Raw genomic sequence first — 8,914 nt, forward strand, 5'->3', positions numbered from 1 at the left:
CAAACAGCGATTAAAAATGTTTGACGCGGCTATATTTTTATAAGAATTTTTGGGTAGAAAATTAAATAAAGTCATACTTTTGACAAATCGTCTATAAGTTTCAGTTCATCGGGCTGCTAATTTATGTTGTTTTCGTTGTGTATTAGAGCTAAAAATATGAAGCTGAATAACGGACCACATCCTGAATAGCAGATATCAATATAAAATGTAAAAAAGTTCTTTTAGTTATTAGTGTGCTGTTTCGTGATTAGTGAATCTCCATTGAGCCCATAGTCCATTTTTTACTCAAGGTACTATCATTACTAAAGGTTACTAACTTCCAGGCACTCCAGTTGAAAAATTTCAATATCTTGATTTGTAGTGCATGGATTTTAATCATGTTTTCTGAAAATACTAGAAAAGCCGTTAGGGTATTACAACATTTTACGCACTAGAAATCAAGATATTAAGTTGTCAATAAGAGAGAAATTATTTTATATCTTCAAGGCATTCCTGTAAGAAAAATGTCTTTAGTCTATGGATTTTAGTGATCTTTTCAAAAATGCTCCAAGTAAAATCATGATAGAGCTGATAAGAAGCCAACAGTCTTATGAAAATGGCTCTGATATGCCAACAAAGGACAAAAGGTAATAAAGAATAAATTGTATTTACTAATTTAAATGTTTTTCTTTTTTAATTTTAAGGAAATTCTCATTCTCCAAAATTGGTACAACTAATAAAGTATACTCTACAGAACAAATAGCGAATTCCAAATGGACATTCTCCATTGAATATTCATTGGATATCGAATAATGCAAAGAATATATACTATCTAAGATTTATATAACGAGGATATAGACATAAATTTCCTATTTTTTCCATGAATTATTAAGCACTTTTGTACATATCTGAATAAATTACTCTTTATGAATTATGTAACTCCAAACTTTCCAAAAATAATGATATAATTGAGAAACCACATAAATTTACACCAAAGAGATTCATTCCACCGACCGTTATAATATAAGAAAATTAATAATTTAGAAATACATGGAAATTAAATCCCCAAAAACGGGGTGAAGGATAAGTGCCTCCACTAAGGGTGTAATATTCACCCTCGTCGGCACAAAAGGGGCGAGAAAATAGGGGAGTGAAAGTTATCAAGAATTGGGTACGTGTTTTATCATCCCCTCGTTCTAAGGGTGTATTTAATAATTCGGATATCAGATAGGGGGACACGGTTCGATGACGTCAATTAATAACAAAGGAAAAGTTGTTTCTTTTTGCATCTGGGGCGATTTTATTTTGATGAGAGTGTTTACGGAGATCGTTAGGGAGACGGAGTGGATGGGGGGCACGTGAATCATAGTTTCCTGTTATGACACAGTTGTTATGCGGTAATTGGAGGAACGGAGGGTTTTTTGGTTTCATAAAAAAATTTTACGTAGTAAATATTATTTATTAAGGCTTAGTGGGTTGGTATTATTTTATATGGTATATGCGTTGAAATATTTATATGTTTTTATTTAGTATTGCTCATAATTTCGCTGTAAATCGGGTACTTAAGAACCAAGAAAGTTTGACTACTGAAGATTTGTACATTTTTTGGAAGCAGGGCATATAAATAATAATTGTATTTTAATTGAAAAACAGAAATAGACGATGATTAGCAATTATTAAATTCTCAGATAAGCAATAAAAAATTTTGTCAGTGGAAAAAACATTAACATTTTATATTTTAAATTAAAAAAAAATTAAAACAGATCTAAAAGACACGTATGTATGATATTAAAAAGCCATCCACGTAAATAAGGTCGCGTAAAACCTACTGATACCCGTATTTAACGACGTTCGATAGAAAAATACTGACAAAAGAAAGGGGTGCATTAGAAGCCCTCATATTGATTTTCTAATATAAATTGATGGGTTAGATGAAGTGTATAGTTGGCGAGGTCGCTACTATTCCCAGGGGTCATTAATTATTTCTATGAGGGTTTTTAAACTTGAAATTGATAGCTGAATTGTTAAATCGATTTTGATATACTAATTATTCACGAACACGAATGTGGATAAAACTTGTTTTACATTGTTTATTAAACTCGACGGCGGCTCGTCCATCATCAAAAGTAAAATGTTTAATAAACAATATTGAAAATCACGTATAAATATTAATATTATAAATTAATAATTTAAATATGGTTTGGCAAACACCGAAAATGATAAACCGATGATCAGTCAATATTTTATAATGAGCACATTTGGAGGCTATTCATTTATTATTGGAAATATTAATAATTAAATGCTGATTTTAATGAGGGCGTATTAAATTATACACGAGCATTGCGACTAATTTAAATTAATATATTTTGACGTTTATTTGGGATATAATTTTTTTTACGTTTGAAAGTTGGTCACCTTATAAATGAGTGATATTTTAATTTAAAAAAAACAACCTATAATTTCCCATTTGGATTACAATTCTAATGAATGTGTACGGAAGGAAAACAAAAACCCGCGTTCAAAGCAAACATAGACCTTATTGATTTTTCAGCGGCAAGGCAAACATCGATGTACGTACTACATACACGTCGCCAACAAGTATACCTTTTACACAAAAGCAAATAAAACAAACAATATAAAACAAACATTAAATTAATGGAATGACTTTGTGCTATCTGTATTTTGTAAACAATAACGTTTATTTTGTAAATTATGTATGTACATATGTGTGTGTGCATTGTTGAAACGTGCAGCAGACAAGTGTAAACAAAGTATTACTGAAGGTTCAAAATGGCTCATATATGTTGCTTAGAATAATAATAATAATTGTTTTAGTTTTATCTCACTATAAGATATTCAATACAAATATAAAATTTTTCATCTAATTTTTCACTTTCATTCATTGGCATCTAGTAAATCGAAATGTTTCGAATAAACCGGCGAAAACAACGCATCGCACTAAATGTATTTCAAGTGAACCTCAAACCACAATCAAATGCGGTTTTCTGGTTAAACACAATAACGGTGACGTCACGTGTGGCCCAAAGCCACTCATCTACTAACACATTGCGGTCACCATTACCCGTTAATATAAATGCAGTTTCCAGTCAGTTCGACATAATGCACGCTGGTAAATAAATTAGTGATAGTGTTTTACAACATTGTTCCGCCACATTTATATTTAAAAGGTTTAATTACGAGTTCACTAGCAGGCCCATAGCCAATGCATGTTTACATTGTCCTGCTACGATAAATTCGCTATAACTTAATTGAATGCGTTCTGTTGGCTCTTGAACTGTAATCACTCTTGTTACAGGTTATTAATCAATTTTTATTCTTGTAACGCCATCTCAGTTGGAGGTGTCACAAACAATTGATTACTCTAATTGCATGCAGCTGATCTGAATGTTTCATGACATGCCAATAATACAAGGTGTTCCGGAAAATGTGGGAAATCTCTCGAATTCGGGTAAAAAATAAAAAAATAATATGGAACTTTCCTATAGGGCCTTCCTACGAAGATATGACCCGTCCCTTAAAGACGCCGTTGGAAATCGGTTTTTCTCGAATAACTTTTGAAGTACTTGATATAATTTAATAAAAATGTCCTCTTACTAAAATGACCTCTTAAAACGGAATCCTTAAACCACATTTACCAGGGGCGGACTAGGTTGTACGTTATAATGCTTACATTTGTTAGCACCCTGTATCATAAAGACTCTAAAATAATATTTATGGATAGCTTGAACCTTAAACTAAAAACCATTTTGGAGAAAAAAAATAATTAAGGATCAACTGTTTCATCTAAAAAATTACATGTTTTTAAAAATACAGTGTGGTTCTTAGAGAGGCACCTTAACGAAATTATTTAAAAAAAATGTAAACTTAAGAAAAAAACAATTAAATAAAAATTTCATAAGTAGGTTTAACTTGGACTCCGTGATGTCTGATACACTCGCGGGTACGACGAATCGTGGACTGCTGTTCTCGCCACACCAACAACCCTGGATTGTTCCGTATCACATCACAATGAATCCTGATTCTCTGTAAATGTTTCTACCAAGTATCGACAGGAGTTTTTGAGGTGGCTCCATCATGCATAAAATACATGTTGCGGCGCATCGCAAGTGGCAAATGCTCTATTAAGGGCCGGTATTATTAACATTTTTCAAAAGTTAACTTTAACCATCAAGTTACTCTTAACCATAAAATGTCAGTTTTATAAACGTCCCATTTCTTCTTCTTCGTCTTTGAGATGTTATTAGAGCCATGTGCTACTGTCAAAAGATTTTTGGTGTTTTTATTTTGGCTTGGCTTGGCCGTAGATATACTTCTAGAAAGAAAGCTTCTACAAGCTAAAGAACTATAAAAAATGTCAGTATTTTATAATTTGGAATAAATTCGTTGAAAAATCAGGTGAAATCGATTTTCAGTCAGATTTTATTACGTCCAATTAAATATGAAAAGCGTTATCTCTGAAAACCCCTTTTGAAATAAATATTTTGCAATTTATCCAACAGCAACAAAAAGAAAACCCGCCCCGTCAAAAACTAAACAGATTTCCTTTCCTTCTGCACGGGGAAATTTCAAAACGGTTTGGAAATTGGCACTTTAAGTTTGGCGCGACTACGTTTTCCCGGGGGCACAGTGAGAAAAGGGAATGGTCCCTATCCTTTCCGTAGCTCTGGCTGAAAATTTAATTTGCATCAATAAAGAATCGTGCGAGTAAAACCTTGTAAGGCCGGGGCCCAAATAAATGAAGAGGGGTCTACAGGGACTGTTTCCATATATACAGGGTGATTCAAAAGTAAGCGGCATCCTTCCAGGGGCGTAAGCCTTGTATGAAAATAAGGCAAAAAGTTCATATTAATATGGGTCCGAAATTGCTTCCTAAGAGAGCTACGCCCCTTTGAATAGGACCCCTTGAAGACAATTTTTTCTCTATAACTTTTAAATCCTTTAGAATTAAATTTTGAAAATTGGTGTACTGCATAAACATCCCTTTTTCTTTTACTCTTTAGGTTATTGTGATTTTGTTTGAAAATTATAAAATTTTAGTCTTAAAAGTCTTATAAAAATTTAGAGTCTTATACGTAAAAAAGGTATTCTTAGTTCAATTCGATAGAGCGTACCATTTACGAGAAAAGCGACTTTAAAAATGTTCTGATTGCGTAAAAACACTTTTTACTTACATTTTATTTAACAATTTATAGAAAGTGTTCAAAATTATTACCATTCGCGTCACGGCAAGCTCTTAATCTTTTTATTAGATTATGGTGCACACGTGGTAGAATTCTTGGATTGTTTTTAATTGTCTGAAATCCTTCCTCTATTCTTTGCCTGAGAACATCAATATTGGGTATAGGGCGGGAATAAACTAGTTGTTTAAGGTGTCCCCATAAATAAAAATCAAGGGGGTTTAGGTCAGGAGACCGTGGTGGCCATGGCACTGGACCTCCACGACCTATCCAGCGATTTTGATAGGCATTATTTAAATGTTCTCTAGCGAGAATGCTAAAATGTGGGGGAGCACCATCGTGCATAAACCACATTTGTGCTCGTAATTGAAGTGGTAGATTTTCTAATACTTGTGGTAATTCATTCTGTAAAAAAATTGTGTAAATTTGTCCATTAAGTCGTTGCGGCATAAATAAAGGTCCTTTTAAATGGCCATCGATTATTCCTGCCCACACATTTAAACTAAACTGCTGCTGATGTGCCTTCTGTACCGTAGCATGGGGATTCTCATCCGTCCATAGGTGGTTGTTGTGGAATTTGAAAATTCCGTTTCTTGTGAAGCCGGCCTCGTCAGTAAATAAAATTTTCTTCTCAAAAATTTCAAAAGCAACGCGGTTTTCTTCTAGCCAATTACAGAAGTGTACACGAGGAAGGAAATCTCGCTCTTCCAAAGCCTGAACCCGTTAAATATGATAAGGGTAGAGTAACATATCGTGCAAAATTCTCCATACGGTTTACTGAGAGGACCCTTCTTGATTTGCGATGATGCGAGTGCTCAAAGATGGATCTTCTTCAAAACGATTTAGCACGCGTTCTTCTAACGCTAGGGTTCTGACATTTCTTGGTCGCCCAACAACTTCCTGTTTTTAAAATGTTCCTTAAGCAAAATTTAAGTAGATATTATGCGATATTACTCACATTTTTGAATTTACCTGTTTTCCTTAAATTACGATCTACTCTTGCGAAAACCGTACGATGTGGCACTCGTCGATTAGGAAATGCCTCATGATCGTTTTGCTTCAACACAATTACCAAATGCTCTTCCAAACATAATGTGAATATCAGCTTGTTCTTGATACGTAAAATCCATGTTTGCTTTTTAAACTTAGAAACACAAACTCAACAAAGGCAATGCCCTTCTTATTAATAATAAATAGTAATTTGTAAAACACTCTATGAAACTAATTTTACTTTGACAAAGTAAATTGTATTTTACAATGACATTTATCAGTCATTTAAATGCCAAAAACCAAAAAACAATCGCCAACTTCGTTTTAAATGCGTATCCAGTAATTTTATTATCTATTAAACATACGCAATCAGAAAATTTTCAAACTCGATTTTCTCGTAAATGGTACGCTTTATCGAATTGAACTAAGAGTACCTTTTTTACGTATAGGACTCTAAAATTTTATAATTTTCAAACAAAATCACAATAACCTAAAGAGTAAAAGAAAAAGGGATGTTTTACCCTTACCAACCCCCGCATGTGACGCACCTGAATAAAATTTAAAAAATTTGAATTTAGAATCTTATTCACAACGAAATGTTTATGCAGTACACCAAATTTTCAAAATTTAATTCTAAAGGGTTTTTAAGTTATAGAGAAAAAAATTGTCTTCAAGGGGTCCTATTCAAAGGGGCGTAGCTCCCTTAGGAAGCAATTTCGAACCCATATTAATATGGGTTCTATGGGTAACCCATATTATATAGCAAGTGGCGTAAATTGAACTATTGATTTAATTACATAATTACACAGTAAGGATCATATCATTTATCTCCACCGTTTATATTGTATTGTAATTCACCTCTTCCACTTTACGACTGAGTCATCTGAAATTTCGAAACTTAATTGACAATTTACAAGGAGAAACAGCGCTAGAGGGCGTACCTACTAGAACTATAACAACAGCAGCCGGAATCGGGCTTCTCTCATCCAAGCGGAAAAACAAACAGAGTACACAATGTTTGCACAAAGCTAAGCAAACACTCGTCAGCGAAAGCTTCGGACTCGTCGTTCAACAGTGGATGTGGAATAGTACACAGATAAAAAAAAATAATAAAAAAAAGTTAAATCCGATCCTGGATACAATAAGCATCGTTGTTTGGTTTTTTTTTCGGGCCTTTGAAAGTCGGCCATTTCATGATGGCTGCTTCAATTTAAATAATGTTATACACTAGAAATCCTATAGTTAGATATAATCCATAGTCTGAAAAATTCAACAGAATGATTTGCGAAACGTCAGCACCTAAATAAATCCAGAACTAGTTTATTAAACATTTTAGTCGCTTGGGAAAGCTTTTTATAAAATGATAAATACATCCTGCGCTTCATTAAGCATTGAAACAATATAACACAAAATGATAATATGGATCAACCTCCTTAAGACACAGAACTATATTCGTACAATATTGTTATCTAATTATGATAATGCTCAAGCATGTAAATTACACGAGCAATTTGCCGTGGGTCTCGAGTAGATATAACCCAGCTTTGTGTGAACATAAATTATATGTATGTTGTTTCGGGGGAGGGAGGTAGAGAGTGTAATACGTTACAATATTGAGTATCAACAATTAATACAGGCAATCTGATTCTGTTAGCGCAGCTGGAGAGCCGCTACATCAAAGGTAAATCCAATTGAATAATTGGGGTATCCAGAGTGATACTGTCTGGGTTAATTTTCAATAATAGTTAGTTGCCACAAGATGTTTTTTGTAAGGAAGGTGCCTATAATTTATGGCAGAATCAGTTCAATGAAAATCTACAAATATATTAGTTTTAGGTTAGAAGGGGTATATCCTGAGAGGGGCTTCAGTCAACAGTTATTGCTTTCAAAGTTTGTGCACTATCACTTCAGCAATCTGCTGTATGTGGGAGTATAGTGTTTTTTTTTATAAAATATGCAACAATCAAAGATCAGCTTTGAATTTTACTGTTCCCTACATCTATGCAAGAAGACACAGTGTATTTTATCTTGACATTTATAGTACCAATTTGGCCAAAAATGAGCCCATATACATATAGCATGCAACTGGTTCAATGATGGTCAGTTATGGATTGATATTGATCATTCTGTTTAGCATAGCTTTGAATAATTTCAAATCTGTTATTACAGATAATATTAGATTGTTAGTTCTTTAAGTTTTGTATGTATTTACTTAGTATTAGTTTCATATTGCACCAGTTAGTGAGTTTGATATTGTTATGTTACATTACTGAATTTATTGTATTGCTTGCTTGCTTGCTTGTTTCATGGCACTGCAAGGAGGCAATTGCCAGCACAAAATTGATTTATTGTATTATCTGTCGAAATTTCAAAAATTGTAAGTTAGGGTTTTATTTTTTATTTTATGTTTTGCTTATTATTACTGGAATAAACTTAACTAATAATAAACTTTGACAAAATATAACTAAATATATCTATTAAATAAACGTACCTCTCGTACACTTTGATCGCTTCACTCAATTTGTGAATTTAAATCATCTCAACTTTCCGAGATTTTACTGGAAAACTGAATTTATCAGTTTTCAGGCCATGGTACCAATCTTAAGTTTAAATTCGCAGACTTCAGTACTACCCACAAAAATTGGAAAAAGAAACTGTAAAAAAACAGCTGTTTCCTTTTGGATCCCTTTGCACCTTCTATGACCAACGTTAATAATTTACTTTAAAAACTTACCTAACGTTATATT

General features: G+C 33.1%; 1 protein-coding gene across 1 annotated transcript in view; it reads right to left on the reverse strand.

Moving 5' to 3' along the window:
* Positions 1 to 8,914, reverse strand: part of LOC126749148 (transducin-like enhancer protein 4) — a 99,155-nt gene that overhangs the window by 66,816 nt on the left and 23,425 nt on the right. The window lies entirely within an intron of this gene.

Source organism: Anthonomus grandis, chromosome 22 (assembly GCF_022605725.1).
Source record: "Anthonomus grandis grandis chromosome 22, icAntGran1.3, whole genome shotgun sequence".
Taxonomy (NCBI): domain Eukaryota; kingdom Metazoa; phylum Arthropoda; class Insecta; order Coleoptera; family Curculionidae; genus Anthonomus; species Anthonomus grandis.